A 4,008-nucleotide genomic window follows, 5' to 3' on the forward strand; every position below is an offset into this window, starting at 1 on the left:
GAAAACGTAGTTGAAGAAATAATGACAGAAAACTTCCCCTACCTGGGGAAAGAAGTAGACTTACAAGTCCAGGAAGCGCAGTATGTCCTAAACAAGAGGAACCCAAAGAGGCCCATACCAAGACACATCATAATTAAAATGCCAGAGGTTGAAGAGAAGGAGAGAATCTTAAAAGCAGCAAGAGAAAAATAGTTAGTTACCTTTGAGGGAGCTCCTATACGACTGTCAGCTGATTTCTCAATAGGAACTTTGCAGGCCAGAAGGGAGTGGCTAGAAATATTAGAAGTGATGAATAGCAAGAATCTACAACCAAGATTACTCTACCCGGCAAAGCTATCATTGAGAATTGAAGGTCAGATAAAGAGCTTCACAGACAAGAAAAAGCTAAAGGAGTTCATCACCACCAAACAATTATATGAAATGCTGAAAGGTATCCTTTAAGAAGAGAAAGAAGAAGAAAAAGGTAAAGATAAAAATTATGAACAACTAATACATATCTATCAACAAGTGAATCTAAAGATCAAGTGAATAAAAAATCTGCTGAACAGAATAAACTGGTGAATATAATATCAGGGGCATAGAAAGGGAATGGACCGACAGTTCTCAGGGGGAAAATGGTGTGGGGGTGTGGGAAGAGAGTGGAAAAAAATCGTACACCTATGAATGAGGACAGTGTCTGTTGGGGTGGGGTAAGGGCAGAGGGTGGGGTGGGAACTGGGTGGAAGGGAGCTATGGGGGGAAAAAAGAGGACCAACTGTAATAATCTGAACAATAAAGATTTAATTAAAATAAAATAAAAAAGAACTTAATCATCCAAATTGTTTAAAATTAACTTTCTACATTTAGGTGAACGGGACAGAGTGTAACTCATGGTGCAGCTGCTCTGCATTTATAAGGAAAATGTATAATATCTGGAAGGTTAGAATGGTAAGATTTAACCTGTCTGACATATTTTAATGAAGTCAGTGATACAAAGTTTAGTGTCCATTTCTCTCAAACTCTGTACTTATTGATTCATTTTGAGATAAATACAGCAAGTCAAGGAATGAACACTAACTTTGAAACAAATTTGGTACCAAATTAACCAACTAATTTGAACCATCTGACCTCACTTTTAATAATTTTTAGACTGGCTGGATGTCACTTCTTAAATAAAACAAGCACTGTATTGGCTTTGTTAGGACTGAAGTTCATTAACTACAGTATAATTATTCCTCCTATTGCTGATTTCAGATTGGAACCACTAGAGACCCAATCTGGTCATTGAGAGTAAAAATCTAATCATTATTTACCCTTGAGAGTTTCTCCTTTAACATTATTTTATTTATTTTAATTTTTAATCCTCACTAAAGGATATTTTTCCATTGATTTTTAGAGAGAGTGGAAGACAGAGAGAAACATAGATGTAAGAGAAACACATTGATTGGTTGCCTCCTGCAGGTACCTTGACCAGGGCCTAGGCCGGGGAGGAGCCTGCAACCCAGGTACATGCCCTTGACCAGAATTGAACCTGGCACTCTTTGGTCCATAGGCCAACAGTCTATCCACTGAGCCAAACTGTCCAGGGTTAACATTATTTTAAAATGACAAATATGTTCTTCCTAGAAATATATTTATTTTTGTTTCTGTTGTATACTTTTTGGAGAAGTGTGATTGGGGGTTGATACTTATTACAGTTCTGAAGTGTTTACTATGAAACAAAGATTTCAATAAATGGTGATTATTGCCTTTACAGAAATTTCAAAGACCTATTTTTTTTTAAAAAAACCATTAACCATTTTAAATTTATTTTGTTTTGTTTTTTGAAATACTCTGTTTGACTAAGAGCAGCAAACTATTTCTGTGTAGCATTCTTGGAGTGTGCTGTGAACAGGCTTTTTAAGAAATTAAAAATGAAGAAATCATTTTAAAAATATAGGGTGGGGCAAAGTAAGTTTACAGTTGTTTGTATGGAAAAATAATACAATAATTAATAAATAAGAATATAAGAATACTCACAAATGTTTTGCCCTACTCTGCATATTTGGGTTACTAAGCAGAGATTATTTAATTAATTATAAAAAATAAAGTTATCTTAAAAGTTTTTAGTGACTTTCTCTTTCCTCTAGTTGGCATGTTAACATAGGTAAAGCTCACTTTCCCCACCTAAAAGGCTGTGATGATGACTTCATCAAAAGCAGAATTCCTGTCATTTATTACTTGTGTATTTATTGATTTTTTTATAAAGCATCCTTTTAAAAATATTTTAAAATTGATTTTAGAGAAAGAGAAAAGGGTAGGGAGAGAGAGGGAGAAACATTGGCATGAGAGACAAACATCAGTGGACTGCCTCCCACATGTCCCGACCAAGGTTTGAATCTGCAACCTGAGTGTGTACCCTGACCAAGAATTGAACCAGTCATGGGACTGGTGCATGGGACGACACTCAACCTAATGAGCCACACTGGCCAGGGTGTCCTGTCATTTACTTTTTAATACTCTGTACTCAGAGCAATGCTTATGGATGATAAGCTAGCAGATGTTTGTAGAAGAAATAAATAAACCATAATTTAGTACTTCCCAATAGATTAAAATATTGTTATAAAATAAAAAATTAAATTTACTAAAAATTTTATTTCACTTAAAGTTTTATATATATTTCACTTTCGTGAGAACAGAGAGGTCACAAAAAATAAAAAAGATGTTAGGCAGCTACATTTTTTCAAAAGACCAAAGTTATTGAATTCATAGAATAACAGAAAATTATATTTAGAAGTAGTCTTAAAATATGACAGTTCATGACATGGTATTTATTAAGGAACACACTTCTCATATGAGAGTTGACTTTTTGCTCTAGCATGACTTATCTTGTTCCTTTTTTTTATATAGAACAAAGAAAAATGCTCTTGTACATGACATTGTAGCAAGGTTCTTAATTTGATTCTCTGATATAGTTATAAAAAGGCTTTTAGAAGTTTTCTACTGAATAAGTTTCTGTTTCAATATTGATGTAAGCTACATCAATGCATTATGTCTCTTATAATTTATTCTTGATTTGTTTTGGTTTGTTTATTTCTTATAATCTCTGCTTATTATAAAAAATAAAGTTATCTTAAAAATTTTTTGGTGACTTTCTCTTTCCTCTAGTTGGTATGTTCACACACATAAAGCTCACTTTCTCCACCTAAAAGGCTGTGATGATGACTTCACCAAAAGCAGAATTTCTGTAATTTATTACTTATGTATTAATTTTTTTATAAAGCATCCTTTAAAAATATTTTTAAATTTTATAGTTAACTGTGGTCTTTTGGGTACATTTTCACTGATGGAATGTGACTAGAAGTCAAAGTGACATTTCAAGTTATGGGTCTTAAAAATCTGGGCACGTGAATTTTTTATACCTTCCTTTTCCCATTATCTGCAGGTTGGTCACGTCTGGCATGAAACTATGGACATACAGATGAGAAACACGAAGGTAATGTTGGAATCACAATGTAGAACACTTCAGTCTCTGAATGACTTCATAGGGCACAGCTGCCACTTACCTGACCTGCATGTTTGGATCTGTTACAAAAGAGAAAATTGTTTTCTATTTTTAAGTCTCTATATTTTAAAGCATCTTATAGAGTAGCTTAGTCCTCATTACTGCAGTTGGACCCAACAATTTTAAGTTGCCCTAGTCCAGAAAGAAACCAAATTATAGTTCACTAATTTACATGTTGGCACTTCTTTAAAAATACAAATTAGCACATCTAATTTTATCTACTGACTAGATGCCTGGTGCATGAATTCATGCACAGGTGGTGTTCCTCAGCCTGGCTCGTGGTCTGGGCCAATTGGGGCCATCTCGCCCAATCCCGATTGGGACCAATGGACACCGGCTGGCCAGGGAGGGAATGCTGGAGGTTGGCCATCCAGGGATGGACTGTGGGAGGGCTCCAGGGCATGTCCAACCCATCTTTCCCAGTCCCGATTGGCCGGACCCCAACAGTAAGATAACCTACCAGTTGGAGTGTCTGGCCCCTGGTG

This window comes from Myotis davidii, unplaced genomic scaffold (genome assembly GCF_000327345.1).
Source record: "Myotis davidii unplaced genomic scaffold, ASM32734v1 scaffold1154, whole genome shotgun sequence".
Lineage (NCBI taxonomy): Eukaryota > Metazoa > Chordata > Mammalia > Chiroptera > Vespertilionidae > Myotis > Myotis davidii.